At 39.8% G+C, this 10660-nt stretch overlaps 1 long non-coding RNA gene across 1 annotated transcript in view; it reads right to left on the reverse strand.

The window, feature by feature from the left end:
* The window catches only part of LOC106098113 (uncharacterized), a 12098-nt gene extending 6858 nt beyond the window's left edge, over positions 1 to 5240 (reverse strand). Inside the window, exons 1-2 of the long non-coding RNA XR_001224224.3 lie at positions 5098 to 5240; positions 4909 to 4987 (exon numbers count right to left, since the gene is read on the reverse strand). This is a non-coding gene — a long non-coding RNA (uncharacterized LOC106098113). The remainder of the gene's footprint in view (positions 1 to 4908; positions 4988 to 5097) is intronic.
* Positions 5241 to 10660: the final 5420 nt, after the last annotated feature.

Below are 10660 nucleotides of genomic sequence, written 5' to 3' on the forward strand. Positions count from 1 at the left end.
CAGGGGGACCCACCGCCAGGGAGGCCACACTGTTTCTGTCAAAAATCTTTCAGCACTATGGACACCCAGCCCAAGACCAAGTCCCTAACAGTCATAATAAATAAAAACACTAACATGTATTCCAAAACCAAAAATGCTAAATCCACACACACACACACACTAAACAGTATTAAAAATTCTCAATAAGTCTGCCACCTGAGCTGTGTAGCGCCAGTTTTACCCACAATATCTGTAGCGCAACACCCCGTAATCACTCTGTGAAAGGAATGGTAGAACTGCACTTCCTATGGCAGCCCAAGCTCTGTAGCCGAGGGGGTAGAGCAGGTCACCTACTGACTGGAAGCCTGGTGGTTTGAGCCCCGTCCGCTTCAGTCTGCATGCCAAAAATCCTTGGTTTACAGCTGGCATTGGTTTACACACAGGCACAGCAAAAGAAATCCTCAATAGATGGTTCACAAACACTGCCACAAAAGACTGCCAAGAACAGTTATTTTTCACAACTCATTGCTGTTAATTCACATAATCCTTGTCTTTTGTATAACACCATAAATTCTGCATTAAATGGAGAAGCTCATGTTCCCTTGCAGTCTTCTGAGGCTGTGTGTAACAAGTTTTTCACCTTCTTTGTGGATAAGGTTTCCAGTTCAAGATCTTCTACATTATCTTCTGTTGATCTGGCTGTGCATGCTCCTTGTTCAAGTTTGCCCATTTCTTTTCAACCCTTTGCTCTACCTGAACTAGAGAAGATTGTGTGAAACGCTAAATCATGTGGTTGTCCGAATGATCTCATTCCCTGTTTGGACCACATATTCTGAACTCAATCAGTACCCGTCTTTACTGAGTGAGTTTAATCATCCCGTCATCCATCCTTTACCTAAGAAACCAGGCTCAGACATTTCAATTATGACAAACTTCAGACCCATCTCTAAGCTTCCTTTTTGGAGTAAGATCCTGGAAAAAAAAAAAAAAAAAAAAAAAAAAAAAAAAAAAATTGTTCACACTTAGCTGATGGACTGTCTAAATGAGTTTTAATTTTCAGAAGCTCTTCAGTCCAGCTTTAAGCTGTTTTACAGCACAGAGACAGCTTTCATAAAGGTTATGAATGACATTTTTTGGTGAAGGACAGTGGTAAACATGTATTGCTTGTTTTGTTGGATCTGACCGCTGCACAGTGGATCATGGATCTCTTGACTACAGCATGGTGTGGGAATTTCCGGTACGTTCGTGGATAAAATCATCTCTCTCTAACAGGAGCTTTTGAGTTAAGTTGGGCTCCGTCTCATCCTCTGTGCCCCCTTTGCCATGGGGTGTATCGCATGGGCCGCAAGAGTTTTCACTGTATTTCCTGCTGTCTCTCTGAAATTTCATGTCATGTATATGGTGACTATTGCCAGCTTGATCTACCTTTCAATCACTCTGATAGCTTCTCGATTAGACTCCTGTTTGATTGTCTTAGCGATGTTAAGTCATGGATGGCTCAAATGTTTTGGGGGTTTTTAATATTTTTTTTTTTATTTTAATGAATGTAAAACAGATACAATTTTATTCAGTCCCAATGGTTCCTCTGGTACCCCATATGTTGACTTTGCCACACTGTGACCCCTCACCTGAAGAGCTACGTTACTAATCTTGGGGTAAAAATAGACACTGCACTTAGTTTTGATAGCCACATAAATGGGCTGGTGAAATCTTCATTCTGTCACCTCAGACATCTGTCAAAGGTTAAGCCTTTTCTTTCTAGGCATGACTTGGAAACTGTCATCCATGCTTTATAATCTCACACTTGGATTACTGCAACTCTCTTTTAATGGGGGCTGGCCAGGGTAGTCTGTCACGCCTACAACTGGTGCAAAATACTGTGGCAGAGTTTTTAATTGGTAAAAGAAAATTTGAGCATATTCCTCCTGTTCTGGCCACCTTACACTGGCTTCCAATTGAATTTAGGATCTATTTTAAAAACCCTTTTACTGGCTTTTAAATGCTTAAATGGTCTGGCGCCTGTATATTTGTCCGATCTGCTGCAGCCATATGTCCCCCTCATTCCCTCCGGTCAGCTGAGCAGCTGTTGCTCTCAGTCCCTAAATCATGGCTGAAACTATTAAGAATGCATGGTGTACTCTAAGCTTTGGAATGATCTTCCTCTTCACATTAGGCCATCTACTTCAGTGGTGAAACTCATTTTTATTCGTTGGCTTTTGACTCAGTGGGTAACTGACACGGTTATTTTATTGTTAAATATTTATTGTATTTGTTGTTCTTATTGTACTTTTTATATTTCTGCTGTACAACATTTTGGTCGGCCATTTGTTGTATGAAAGTGGTATGTAAATAAATTATGGTATGGTAAGGTATAGTAAACATGTCCAGTGGAACCTACACTCACAAAGGGCACACTCAATCTCTTAGAAAAAGAAACATCAGCTACATTGTGTTCATCATAGAAGTAGCCTACATTAACTGCAAGTGTTCCCAATAATAAGCTACTTTTGATTTTCTAAACAAAAATTGGAATGTGGCAGCCCTGGTGACATCCCATCACTTTCACAATGACAATATAAAATAACTAGGCATCAGTATTTCCCCAGAAGCCGTCAAAGCCCTAATTTCACACCTCTACTTGAATCAGTACAGCATGCATCTGGGGTCTCGTCTGGCGTAGTAAACCCCATCTTGTGGTTAGCGCTTGTTCCTGTGCTGCCATGATTACGGCCTCTGTGCTATCTTTCAGTCCAACTTTGTCCAGCCATTGGTAGGATTTTTCAATATCAGCCACTTCTTTTATATCCCAGTTGTACCTGCTGGCCATCCACGATGGTTCCTGTTCTTGCTCCCCTTCTTTATTGGGTTTCTGCTGCCGAGGGTATTCACTAAGTACACAGCCAGTTGTGGCCATCTTCCTGATGTACCAATGGATATGTGTTCTGACAGTCACTGCTCCTTGCCCTCCTCCCTTATGCTTAACATTTAGTCTCAGCGTGCTGGATTTGGGGCGAAACCCTTTATGTATGTTAAGGAGCTTTCTTGTCTTGATGTCAATGGCCTCTATTTCCTCCTTTTGCCAGCTTATTATCGCAGCAGGGTATCTGATGACTGGCAGGGAGTAGGTGCTGATTGCCTGCATCTTGCTCTTCCCATTCCGCTGACTCCTCAGGACTTACCTTATTCTCTGCAGGTATTTCTTGACATTCCCTTTTGATTTAGTATCTAATGATTTCACCGGTAATTTATTTCTAAATCTAAATCTGTAATGTGTCTGTGAAGGTTCTCAGTCATCCAGGTCATCGTAGTCAAAGGAGTTTGCAAAGAAAAAAGCGTCTGGACTTCTTTAAGTTGCTTGAAGACGTTTCAACTCTCATCCGAGAAGCTTCTTCAGTTCTAAGGTCAAATGGCCGAGAGTCCCAGATTTAAACTCAGTGGGAGTATCCCCCCAATGAGGGACAAAGGACCCCCTGGTGATCCTCTAATCACATGCGCCCAGGTGTGAAAGCGGGTGTGGGACTCAGGAGAGTTTTCTCCAAGCACGACATCCCAGTGTACTTCAGACCCAGCAACACACTCAGACACAAACTGGTTCACCCGAAAGACAAAACTCCAAAACACAGACTTAACAATGTGGTGTATGCTGTACAGTGCAGCGAGGAATGCCCAGACCTCTACATTGGCGAGACCAAACAGCCACTTCACAAGCGCATGGCACAACATAGAAGAGCCACCTCCACGGGACAAGACTCAGCAGTCCATCTGCATCTTAAGGATAAAGGTCACTCTTTCGAGGATGCCAATGTTCACATTTTGGACAGAGAGGACAGATGGTTTGAAAGAGGAGTGAAAGAAGCCATTTATGTCCACTGTGAGCGACCATCTTTGAACAGAGGCGGTGGTTTACGACACCAACTGTCTGCCATCTATAATCCAGTTTTGAGTTCCCTCCCCAGACGCCTTAACGCCCACTCACATCCTGGGCCATCTGACCTCAGGAAATCACATGATAGGGTGGGGCCAGGTTTCACAATGAGCTCACCCGAAACCCTGGCTGATTAGGTCCCACACCCGCTTTCACACCTGGGCGCATGTGATTAGAGGATCATCAGGTGGTCCTTTGTCCCTCATTGGGGGGATACGCCCACTGAGTTTAAATCTGGGACTCTCGGCCATTTGACCTTAGAACTGAAGAAGCTTCTCGGATGAGAGGTGAAACGTCTTCAAGCAACTTAAAGAAGTCCAGACGCTTTTTTCTTTGCAAACTCCTTTGACTAAATCTGTAATGGTTGTTAGTTGTAAATGAAGAAGATCTTGTAGTTATTTACTAATGTAAATATTCTTAAATTATCTTTATCTTAAAAACATAAGGAGATTAAACCATACAAAAAATTTCAGTATGGCCTTCTTTGAACTTGATAAAAAACTTGAATTCATGCTTGTATTTTTCTTTTGTCAAGTTCCAAATTGTATATGCTTACGATTGCCACTGCTCTGCCCACACCGTTTCCAAAAATTTAAGTACTTTAATGGGATCTAAGGAATGGAAATACAGTACTGTGCAAACGTCTCAAGCCACCCGTCAATAAAGACAGATCACTTGGAAGAACTGAACACAATTTATTGAGCTAGAGAAATGAATGTAAATGGCGAATAGACACAGATGACCTGTCATGGCAGAATGTGATCTCAGCAGTGATAAGATTTAGGACAGGAACCACTGGATTCTAGATGTTGATGGTGGTGAAGATAAAGCAGAGGGTGATTGGCTCAAAAATCAAAAGCAGGTGAGAAGATGATTGGACTAGAGTAATGATGTCAGTATTGAAACAGAGTGTGAGAAAACGGCAGTCACGTAAAGAACAGGAAAGCTGCTGAACACACAGGAAAGCAGGCAGGGTGATTACAGATCTTCCTTATTGAACTTACCTGTAAGCTTCATTTCTGTCACGGCTGGGGCAGCAGTTGTGTGGTGTATCGAGAAAAGGATCCAAAATGCAGGTACTGGCTGGGGTGCGAGTGAATGTTTATTTACAGAAGTGATGAAGAGGCAAAAACACAGGAAGAGCAGAGCAAGGAACAAATAAACCTAAACTGGGGAAAAACTAAAGAACTAACCTGAAACCAAACACACACGGGAGAAGGAGCAAAATGCACGGAGACTGTTGGCAGAGACGCAGACTGAATACCAGTTAACACAGAGAAAAGCAGACAATGCGACATAGAGCACAGACTGACACACACTATAAATACACACACCAGGTAATGAGGAAATGACGCGCAGGGGTGGACACAGCTGAAACTAATGGACAGAATGAGACACAGACCTACAAAGTAAAACAGGAAACACACAGATTGTTTTTGTTTGCTAACCGCCAATAATACGTAAAAGAAGAAAAAGAAGACGACAGACTGTTTTATGACACAAAACTCGGAGACACGAACAGAACACAGAGGGAAGACACAGGTAGGGATAATAAACCCGATAACCAAACCCAAAGAACTAATACAAAATTAGAATAAACTTAAAAATAATAACAATAAACTCAAAGCGCTGGGTCACAGACCCAGGATCGTGACAATTTCATTATATTCTGCTTGGAAAATTTTAAATAGGTTAATCAAGTAATAGAAATCAATATTTGGCATGACTGCAGCACAGTCTGAATTCTCCTCGGCAAGTCCTTCAAGTAGTTTTCTGTAATTGTTCTCCAGGCTTCTTGAAGCACTCTTCTTTTAAGCCCTTCTTCGACATTTTATGAAACTGGTGTTTATTGATGATGTGACTAGTGATAGAACCATCAATCACAATGAATTGTGAGATGTACAGGTACCAACTGCAGCAAAGGCATTTACTGCAGCTACACACCTGTATTTCATTGTTTACAAATGATAAGAATGACACAAATATAGGAAAAATAACCTTCAAATATCCTATGGTTTAATTTTCATATAGCTTAAAGTTAAATATGAACTTATATTTGAATGAATGAAGAGGTGGACAGGTGTTTTTTTAAGAGGCCAGTCTGAGCTTCTTTTTGACCAGCACCTTTAGAGCCAGCCCTGTGGTTTTTGCAAGGCGCTCTGTCAGCATCAAGCAACAGCCACAGACAGGCTAGAGTAAAACACTGTACTGGTCTGATAAGCTGCTCAGAAAAATGTAAGCTGCAGTCTGAGGCCTTTCATTATGCTCACATGCACTCTGTTGTAAATGATTAGGTCTATCTTCAGATTTCAGTCCCTCATACAGGAAAGCTCCATGGATTAAAGTAATCTTCGATCCAGGAGGTTATGCTGACCTGCCTTGGTTGTAGATGAGGAAAGCTTTCTGTAGTCATGACAATATAAGCCGAGCCAATGACTAAACTGAAATAATATCATGTGCTCCAATATTAAAGTAAGGACTGCATGTAGAGGCACTTGAAATCAGGATTTGGACTTGGTTAGGTTTATGGGATTGTCAGTGACGGCCAACAGTTGGCCAAGCCATTTTTTAGTTGTAAAACAGCTAACTGATCATCTGCAGAGAAAAGGTTTTGAAGAGTTTCAGTCGGGTTTCAGAGCTCAATACTGAAACGGCATTAGTGAAGTTTACAAACGATTTACTTCTGGCCTCTGACAGTGTTTTATCTCTGTGCTTATTCTGCTAGACCTCAATGGAGCAATCAGTACTGTTGACCATAATATTTTTGCAGTGATTAGAGTTGTGCTATAGGTATTAAAAGTTACTGCCCTGTGTGGTTTGATCAATCTATCTAATAACCTACAATTTGTTTGTGTAAATGTTGATTTTCTACCAGAAGTTCTACCAGATTCTGTGCTGGTAACACTTCTGTTTCCATTATACATAAATGGATGGCATTACCCTGGCCACCAGTAATACTGTGAGGAATCTTAGAATTGTTTTTGACCAGGATATGTCCTTTGGTTTGTACAGTAAAGAAATATGTAGGAGCGTTTTCTTTCACTTGTGCAATATCTCTAAAATTAGAAACATCCTGTCTCAGAGTGATGCTGGAAAACTAGTTCAGCATTTATTACTTCTAGGCCAGACTGATTCATTATCAGCATGTCCTAAAAACTCCCTGAAAAGCCTTCAGTTGATCCAAAAAGCTAAAGTTAGATGACTGACAGGGACTAGAAAGCAAGCATATTTTGCACATCCAAGCTTCTTTTCTTTGGCTCCCTGTTAAATACAGAATTGAAATTAAAATCCTTCTCCTAACATGCAAGGTCTTGAATAATCAGGGCGCATCTGTTTGTACACCACTCTGCTTTAATCATTAGTTGTTATTATTAATCTTTGGCTCTCTGCCGCAGCATGTCTTTGTCCTGTCTTCCTTCCCTCACCCCCAACTGCTCATGGCCGCCCCTCCCTTAGCCTGGTTCTGCCGGAGGTTTCTTCCTGTCAAAAGGGAGTTTTTCCTTCCCACTGTCACCAAAGCACTTGCTCATTAGGGGTCATCTAACTGTTGGGTTTTCTCTGTATTATTATAGGATCTTTACAGTGTAAAGTGCTTAAAGGCAACTGTTGTGATTTTGTGCTATTTTAATAAAATTGACTTGAACTGAACTGCTGTTCTGCATAGGCCTGAAACCCCTCAGCAAGATCATTAACAAGACTGGCTACAGATGCCAACTACGGAATGGAGCAATCATTTGTCACCTCCTTTACATGGATGGCAAGAATTTACAAGGAACTACAGCAACGACATCTTAAAGCAAAATGCCATTCAGACAGGAGAAGTATACCGAGTGGTAACAAAGAAAGGGAAGGTAGTCAGAACTAAGGAGTTGTGCTCCCAGAAGCCAAGATTGTACACACTAAGAGTAGATACAAGTACCTTGGAATCTCACAGAAAGGGCACCATGAAGAGACCATTAGGAAAGCGTGCTTTTTCTTTTCGTGCCCCGGTTTTATGGAATAACCTCCCTCAAGATATTAGGCAGGCATGCTCTGTCGAGGTTTTTAAAGCTAAGCTGAAGACACACTTGTTTACCTTATCCTACATGTCTTAACTCTATGGCTTTTAGGTTTTAAATGTTTTCTTCTTTTTATTTTGTTCTTAATTTCTCTTTTTTCTCTGTTCTTAACTTGTACTGTGTCTCCTATCTGTAGTGCTATGTATTACTTTTAAACCCTTTTAATTTCAAACAGTTGTACAGCACTTTGCTTGAAGGTGCTTTATAAATAAAGTTATTATTATTATTAACTAGCAAATAAACATTTCATTTCAAGTGCCATTTTCTATAGGTGCTGGTTCAGCCAGGGATGGAGTGGTGGATGCCTAAAAAGGCTGAAGACGGGGAGTAAATAGGGAAAAATAGATGTTTGCATCGCTGACATTTATATCTTGTACCGCTATTATGCCCACGTGGTCCATTAAAAAAATGTTTCACTGACATCCTCATTAATTCACAATGCTCAGTAATCATGGTGATGAATGGTAATTGTGAATACACACACACACACACACACATATATATATATATATATGTCCTGCAGAGTCAAATAAGAGGGGAGTGTTTAATCATTTTTTCATCTTTCAGTGCACATAGTTCCATTCCATTTGTTTTTGATGACTTGCAACTTAATGATAAACTTCTAACATCTTTAAATTGCCATTAGTCCTCTCATCTATTTTTTCGTATGTGGCAGTTTCAAAATATCTGCACTTCTGCAGCCCTGTCCTAAAAGTCCATGAGTCATTGAACAGAATCCCCACTGTGACATGTAAGTGAGTTCAGCTGTGTTGCTTTTTTGTGTGTGTCTGACACAGGGTGCATCAAATCTATACATATGAAATCAGATTATTGATGTGTCTGAAGTAAAATGTCTATGGCGTGTCAGTGTAGTCTCTGTTTTAGGTTCAGGCATTCCTAATTTAGAATCACCCAAATTATCAACACAATCTTAAAGAGTGGATGCCATGAGTTCTAATTTTATTAACGTAGATGGAAAGATTGTAAAAAGAATGGTATGTAGCACTTTTCTAATCCTACTCACTACTCTAAGTACTTCATAGTAGCTTCATAGAGTGGTTTGCTGTATGCATTTTGAAGTCTTTGGAGTTCAGTATCTTCCCAAGAACATATGGAGACAGGGTGAGCAAACCATCAATCCTCAGCCCATGATTCACACTTTCTCCTGAGCCACAGCTTCCCCAAAGACATAAAAAATGTATGTAGCATAAGGCACAGGGAGGAAATCATTAAAGCTACTAACAAATAAAAAACATGTAAAACATGGAGGATGGCACAACAAGAAATATTTATGTAAAAGGTCAAAAACTGAATTAAAAAAAAATACACAGGTTAATGTTTAACAATAATATATGCAGTAAGTTTTACATTAAAAACTTACATACCATATTTTTCAGACCATAAGGCGCACCACGTTATAAGGCGCATTAAGTGAAACAAAACAGATAAGTCAAACTTTACTCAACTCATTCTTCTTGCTTCCTCCACTTCCGTAGCATTGATTCATTGATGATGAATTCTCTCGCAGCTGCTCTATTCCCCGTGTTGTTGCAGTATATTAATGACTAACCTCGTGTTGTGGATGGATCATCTCAGTTGTTCTCCTGATTTAAGTTTGGTCCGTTTACAGCATCCTGCCATGCGATTGCATTTGTCCCTAACCATCGGGAACCCTCACGTTAACTTTTATAGAGGGGAAAAAAGTTAGCGTTCATCCTCCAGCTTTATGTTATGTTATGCTAACATAGCTGTGTCACTAGCAGTCACGTAGCACATCATTATATACCAGCTAGCCCAACTTCAGTAACCCTACAAACGTCACTGCTGTTAGTTTTTGGTCTTCATTTATGTTGGAAGTGATAGCAGAGCTGTACATTTGAATTTATGGTATATTTTGTTAAGGTGGAAAGTAGCAAGCTAACTTCCTGCTAACTTCTCACCTAAATTAATAAATTCTAAAATGTATTAAATTTAATAAATTCTCTTTTCATGTTAAACTTAATTGTTACACCTGGTAAAACTGCATTGCTGATCATTATATTAAAGATGAAAGAATTTAGACAGTTTTTAACTCTCGGTGATGCCGCAGTGTTCGTTTGACTTGACTTTGGGACCTGAAGCGGACGGAGTTTTGGACCCAGATCACTCCGTGAGGATCCTGACTATGGTAGCCGTAATCAGTGTTGGGCAAGTTACTTTGAAAAAGTAATTCAATTATAGTTACTAGTTACTTCTTCAAAAAAGTAACTGAGTTAGTAACTGAGTTACAATATTCTAAAAGTAATTAATTACTTGAAAAGTAACTATTGCATTACTTTAAAAAAATGTTTAACCCTCTGGGGTCCAGGGTATAATTGGCCATTTTTAACTACTTTTGATTTTCCCTCCACCTTTGAAAACTATTTACTTTGTCTTGTTTGGTATCATCCTTTTCAGCACAACCTCACGTGTCTGAATTTACAGTCATGTTTTCATTTTGACATACTGTATTAACACAATTGATCTAAAATCAGACAAAAACCATAAAATCAGAGTAGAAAAAGTTTTTTTTTTTTTTTTACTGTAACAACCACAAACATCTTTAATGAATCATATTTCATAACTTTAAATGCAAATATTAATTGTCAATTTTAAAATCCTATGCACAAGTTTTGCAAACAACAAAGTTATTTGCATCCGTTTACCTTTTACCCTTTTT

Source organism: Oreochromis niloticus, linkage group LG22, assembly GCF_001858045.2.
Source record: "Oreochromis niloticus isolate F11D_XX linkage group LG22, O_niloticus_UMD_NMBU, whole genome shotgun sequence".
Taxonomy (NCBI): Eukaryota; Metazoa; Chordata; class Actinopteri; order Cichliformes; family Cichlidae; genus Oreochromis; species Oreochromis niloticus.